We start from the raw sequence: 6875 nt of genomic DNA on the forward strand, positions 1-6875 counted from the left end.
TGTGACTGAACTCATTGTATCCAAACAGTAATCCTGTGAAAACTACTCTTATTGTCTGCGTACTAAAGATGAGGAAACGGACCTGTTGTGTTTGTGAGACTTTTCAGGGTCACACTGTTGGTAAATAGCAGGGCTGGGATTCAGAGGTTTTGGAATTTCTAGAACTCTCCTTTCCCTTGGGCTCTCTTCCTGTGGCTTCCACTCTGACTACACCGTGCAGCTAGAAGAAACCAGCACAGAACGGAGCTCCTGAGACGGAGGGAGTGAAGGCGCTGTGTGAGGGGGTGAACTGCTCAGTCCTGAGGAGGCAGGGCTGAGGAGAAGGTGGGAGACAGAGTAATAGGAGTCAGGAGCGGCCATCAACACCGCATGTCCTCAGCTTTCCAGCAGGAGGGGACTGCTTCCCTCAGACATTTATATCAACCATTCTGTAATGAGTGGGTATAGATTAGGTATGCCTATCATATCAAGATTAAACATTTTGTACAATTTCATAATCTCCTTTCTACCTGTTTTTTTCTTGGCACCCTCGACAGCTTAGAAGATCTTAGTTCTCAACCAAGGCTCCCTGGAGGGAAAACTCAGAGTGCTAAAAACTGCACCACCAGAAAGCTTGAAGAATTCCACCTTTTGACAGACATTTGTTAGAAAGTCATAGAACTGTTCCACAGTATAAAATGAACAAATACAGTTTTGTGATAGCTATCTATAGACAAAATAAGGACTTAGTTTTTTAAAATAAAAAACTCAAGAAGTTGACCTTGATAAGTATTTAATAAATAAATCAAATTACAATTTGAATCATAGAAAGGGGAATATATTTTCTAAATTTCAATACAATGTAAGCACATACATCTTTTATATGAAAATATAAAATATTGAGACACAATAACATTAAATAAATAAAATATAAATAACATCAAAGCAGTTGTTGCTTATAGACTGATACTCCTGCACCTGGGTACTTTTATATCTCCTTGCTTATTACCACTGACAAGTATTGGCTGAGTTAATTCAATAAATTTGGTGGCTGAAGCAGAATTCAGAGTCTTCTGAAATGACCCCAGGTGGGTATACGTGGGTGATGTGGCATCTTAGTCAGTGAGAGTCATGTCAGGGTGAGATCAGTCTCCATCCAACATTCTTAACCTTTCTTGCAAGCTGGTTGATGAAGAGAGAGAAGGCTCTCCTTATATCCATTCTGACGATTTCCCAGGCACAGTCGCTGTATTCCTTCTCATTCAGGTAGACATGGATTCCCTGGAAGTACGTTGTCACGGCATCTGTGGGGCCCGTCCTTCCCAGGGCAGAGTCTTCCTCTCCCGTCACCTGTTGCCAACAGTCATCCAGGTCTGCCAGCTGCTGAAGGAGTCCAGTGCAGAGCTGCTTCAGGAGGGTGGTGTCCCAGGTAGCAGAGGAGCGTGTTGTATTGAAGACATTGAAGCTCTGCTGGAGCATCTTGTGGAGCACAGCCATGGCCTGGGCCTCCTGCAGCTGGCCGCCCTCCACCATCTCCTGGGGAAAAGCGAAGTCTTTTCTGTCCTTCAGACAGAGGTGAGGGGAGAGTCTCCTCATTTGGTCCAGGAGAGTGAGGTTCTTCTCAGTGGCAGCCAGCACGTGGTTCAGAGACAGGTCACAGCCCAGGGATCCTCCTGGGCCATAGCTGACCAGCACCAGGGCCATCAGTAGAGAAAGCACGAAGGCCATGGGGAAGATGAGGCTGCTGCTGGGCTGGTGGAGACGGCGTCTGCTGAACCTTGAGGTATGTTCTCTGATGCCATGCTTTCTAAGCAAGGCCATTAAATAGGGAACACGGTAGTTTTCATTTTCTAATCATTTCTATACACTTTTACTTCCTTTTTTGGTTTTCTGTTTTGTATTTTCATTACAGTCAAAGACATTTTCTTCCTTCTAGGCTGTTAATTTTGCCTTTTCCTAGTGACTTCAGAAGTGCCCATCCAAATGGATATTACTCAATCAAATCGGAAAGGTCTTTGTCTTAAGTCTGTATTGATGGACATGTGTAATTACACACGTTATTGCCCTTTTCTCTCGTTCATAAGTGTTGCTGTCCTCTAATCCATGAACACATTGTTGGCTTGCTCTTAGGCTCCTTTTTTCCCTCTTAGTTTCCGTAGGAAGCCAGGCTCTGCCAGCCCTATTGTTTCCCTATTTGTAAGAGATTTACCAGATCACTCTGGCAGTTAAGCTCTTGGAAACAAAGGATGAGATTTCCTTAGTGTTTGACTTAGAGAAGAAGCTGATTATTATCAGTCCTTGAAATCCTCCCACTTTTCTCTTCCTTCTGGAACACATTCCTGCAGATCCCTGCCCTTCAGGGAACCACGAGGGCAGGTCTATTATAGACATCACCCTTTCTTTCCACCATTTTCTTATTGGACACCTGTGGTCCTCCACAGACAGGGCCAATACACCCACCAGAATCCTAGTTCGTCTCAGGGATCATGAGTGAGGAGACTCTAATTCCAGGATAATTGTAGTTTCCCATCAGCACCCCACTCACAAGGGAGAGATCACATGGAGCCACAGCCTGTCCTCTGGAGTGAGTGAGTCCCTTCCTCACCTGCTGGACTCCCTCCATGAGGGCAGGCTCACCACATCTGTGGCCTCAACATCCCCTTTCTGTGGAGGGATTATTTATTTGTTGGGAAAATAAATTCTCTTCCTAAACCCCATCTTCTCCCCTGGAGTGTTTCTGTGAAGGACCCTAGTCTTGGTGGTGACCTCCTCTTCTCCTGACCCATTTCGCAGGTGTCCAAAATATCAGCAGTGCTCAGATGCTGAGAGCAAAAGTGTGTGTAAGTTGGTGAAGACAATTTCCAACTGCAATCATTTTGCTTTTAGTAGATAAATTATATTTACTTTGCCAAGTATAGTTTTTATTTTTCAACTCTTTACTTAAACACTTCAACACTTGTTCTGCTCAGTGTTTCTGAGCTGGATGAAGGAGATTCAGTGATGGTGTTGTCTCTTGATGGAAGCTTATGTCACAGAATCTAGTGAGTTTCAGTCGTTTACTCAGGCAGTTGTTTCCAACTGGCATCTCTGTTCCTCTTTTTCTGTTTCCTCTGAGAATGTAGGGCAGTGAGACCCAGTCTATGAGATCAGGAGAAATAGCCTTCTTTCCTTGAGTGTGGTTTTTCATTGAAACGTTTTATATACACTTAGTGACGTATTGGACAAGATTTGTTTCACTGCTCCTTCTCTGGCTGTAATTCATGATCAGGTGAGAATAAGAAAGGGAAGTATAGAAAGCCGAGGGGCTGCATCACTTTCAAGAGGTTAGATTTTTGTGTTTCTCTTTGCAGTTATGCTAGAAAGTAAAATTCCATAGTTGTTCTGTGGGCAACTAGAAAACAAGGGTAAGTCTCAATATCATGAATATGAAAGAAATGAAGTTGCTTTCCCTGACACAGTGATGTGTCTCGGTTAGCCAACTTCAGGGCAGCATAGCTGGGGCCTAGGCTGTGGCAGAAGGGAAGGATCAGATCAATATGAACAACAGAAAGGCTGAGACATGGCTGCTTCTGATAAAAGCTCAAGGAAGGACAAGTCCTGAGTCTGTGGACTGCCATCATCTTTGTAAGACCAGCCACCTGATTTTCCTTTCATTTAATCCATATGTGGTCAGTATAGGGGAAGAAGGAAGAAGTCACACGCACCAGTTCATGGGAGATGGGCAATCAGAACCCCAGTTGCTCGAACACTAACCCTCTCTCACAGGGTCAAGGAGACCAGCCTTGCTGTGCATCTGTGAAAATCCACCTGGGCAATGAGAATTTGCATTGAAAAAAATTAGAATGAAAGGGAATGAAACGATTCCAAAAGATCCTGATCTTAATCTGGGTAACAAGTATTATGATATGAAAAATGATAACTGAATTTTATTGATTGCTAACCCTAATCTCCCTAATATCCCACCTTGCGATATGATCCCATTGATGGGTTGGGTTTCTTCGGGTTTTTAAGAATTTGAAATGTATTTATTTTATGTATTCATTTGCCTGTGCTAGGTCTTAGGTCAAGATATTTTTTATTTTGGCATAATGTAGATTTTCACTTAATACACCATTTCCTACCTAAGAAGCATCTCGTATGCCAAGTGCACTGATTGCATGGTGACCTGATGCCCACTAAACGTCTCGGTGTGCTTGGTACAGTCATGGGATTATTTTATTTGCTAGTAAAATTTTTAAATGTGTAGATATGCTTTGTAGAACGCTAGAAAAGATTTACCTATTCTAATTTGCACAGGTAGAATTTTTGCATTAAAGATTAGAGTTGAGCAAGGCACAGATAAGGCATAGTCATCTTTAGGGTAGACATGAAATAATGGCGAAACCGTTGTATACACCTGTCACAGTAATAACGCTCACAGCTCTTTAATGTGTCCCTGATGCTTTGTATAATGTACTCATTTAAGGTAATTTTGCAGGTTGGTATATTAACATCATATAGAGTACATAACATGAGATGGTATATTGAATGGAGTACAGTAGTCTCATTACCCCTATTTTGATTTTATTTGGAGAATAATTGCTTTACATTGTTGTGTTGGTTTCTGCTGTACAACAACATAAAATAGCTATAAGTACACATATATCCACTGCCAAGTCCTTATTTTAAAGCTGAGAAAACAGTAGCATTGGATAGAAGCATCGACTGGACTAAATGATGCAGGAAATTGTGGGACAAGGAAAACGATGCCCAGATAAGAAATATACTGGTCACCTGAGAAGACAAGAGTAACCCACAAAAATAAAAACAAAAAATGTAGCAAGATTGGCGTTTTCAAACAGTTTAACTGGTAAAACTATTTTAAGCTTATCATTATGATTATTATCATTATTACACTTACACTTTTATTGACACCCCTGAGGACCAGCAGTATCCCACCATTGTGCAGGATGCTGGGTGGGAATAAGAAATGGAGACTTGCTCCTGCTCTGGGGAGTCAATTCCTTCCCATTTAAGGGACTGTCAGTTAGAAGGTCCTGATGGAGGATGTGTGTGGGGGAGGGGAGTTTAAAATGAAAAGAAAGGCTTTGATCTTGAAAAGTACAGGTTATAGGAAATTCTTAAAATAATAAAAGTTGACATATGGTGAATGAAATGTAGCAATTGGTGGGATCTTTGTTGATCAATTTTGATGAATGAATCCTGGCTTGTTACTGCAGGAACTTGGATATACTTCAATAAAAATCTTTTCTGTACAACATGTTGACATATTGATTTTCAAAATCTTTCTTAGAAAATCTTACTAGAATGCTTTGGAAGATGGTGGAAGAATAGGAAGGGGAGACCACTTTCTCCCCCACAAATTCGTGGAAAGAGCATTTGAACACCTAGCAAATTCCACAGAACAACTTCTGAATGCTGGCAGAGTATATCAGACACCCAAAAAGTCAGCCCATTGTCTTTGAGAGGAGATAGGACAAAATATAAAAGATAAAAAGAGAGACAAAAGAGGTAGGGACGGAGATCCATCCAGGGAAGGGAGTCTTAAAAAAGAGAATTTTCAAGACACCAGGAAACACTCTCTCTGGCGGGTCTGTGGCGAGCCTTGGAATCTCAGAGGGCAAAATAAGCGGAAGGAAAAATAAATACATAGTGAAATCCCACAGATTAAGTGCCTAACAGCAACTCCCAGTGCAGCAGCAGCTCAGACACTGGCATCCCCCACTTGCAAGCAGGGGAGGGACAGGGAGGAGCAGGTGCATTGCTTAGGGTAAGGTCTGGGCCTGAATACCCTGAGGGCAATCTGAGGGAACTAGGTTGAGATAGCAGCCCAGACTGTGGGATAGCTATCCCGTGAGCCCCGTGAAAAGCCCAAACCTAAGACACTGCCAGGCAGGCTCACAGGACAAAGGACTGAGCAGAGCCAGCCGGCTGCAGACCGGCCCATTCCCTGCCAGAGACAGGCAGGGGAGGGCAGCCAGAGCAGGAAGGGGGCAATCGGCCCCAGAGAGGCATCCACCAAACTGCAAGCAGACTTCTCTGCTAACCAAGACTTCTTGGGGTTCTGGACGGTCGACATCCGCCGGGAGGGTCACAGGCAGAGACCAGCTCCCCAGAAGAGACACAGGGCACACGTAAGAAGGCCAGATAACCAAGTGGCTGGAAGCGGGGAGGGGGTAAGCCGCAGCCTCCACCTGGGGTGAATACGCGTGCCTAGCACCGGGCCACCTGAGCGGCTCAGGCCTGGGGAGGGCGCAAAACACTGGCCCAACCAAGTCTGCGCCTTTGTGGAGTACCCGAGAACCTGGACCTGAGCGGCTTAGACCTGGGAAGTGCATGTAAACCAGGGCCCGCCTCAGACAGTTCCCGGCAGAGCAACCGAGAGTCTGAGCAGTGTGGACGGGGAAAGCACACACGCCGTGAGCGGGGGCAAACCAGTGTGGCTGAGACACTGTGAGCACATGCCAGTGAGATTTGTTCGCAGTGTTCCTCCCTCCCCAAAGCACGACTGAACAAGCGAGCCTAAAAAACAGTGACCACCACCCGCCCCTTGTATCAGGGTGGAAATTAGACACTGAAGAGACCAGCAAACAGAAGCTAAATAAACAGAGGGAACCGCTGTGGAAGTGACAGGTGAAATAGATTAAAACCCTGTACCTAGCACCGACTACATAGGAAGGGGCCTATAGACCTTGAGAAGTACAAGCCAGACCAAGGAACTATCTGAAGATGAACTGACCCCACACTGTCTGCAACAGCTCCAGAGAAAGTCTTAGATATACTTTTACTACTATCATTTTTTAAATTTAAAAAACATTAAATTTTTTTTATTTTATTTATTTTTTAAGTCTCCATTACTCCTTTACTTTTCATTTTTTATAACCTACTCTTTCCTT

At 43.9% G+C, this 6875-nt stretch overlaps 1 pseudogene; it reads right to left on the reverse strand.

Annotated features, from left to right (window-relative positions):
* Positions 1 to 1124: 1124 nt before the first annotated feature.
* On the reverse strand, positions 1125 to 1707 carry LOC133048828 (interferon omega-1-like; annotated as a pseudogene).
* Positions 1708 to 6875: the final 5168 nt, after the last annotated feature.

Source organism: Dama dama, chromosome 29, assembly GCF_033118175.1.
Source record: "Dama dama isolate Ldn47 chromosome 29, ASM3311817v1, whole genome shotgun sequence".
Classification (NCBI taxonomy): domain Eukaryota; kingdom Metazoa; phylum Chordata; class Mammalia; order Artiodactyla; family Cervidae; genus Dama; species Dama dama.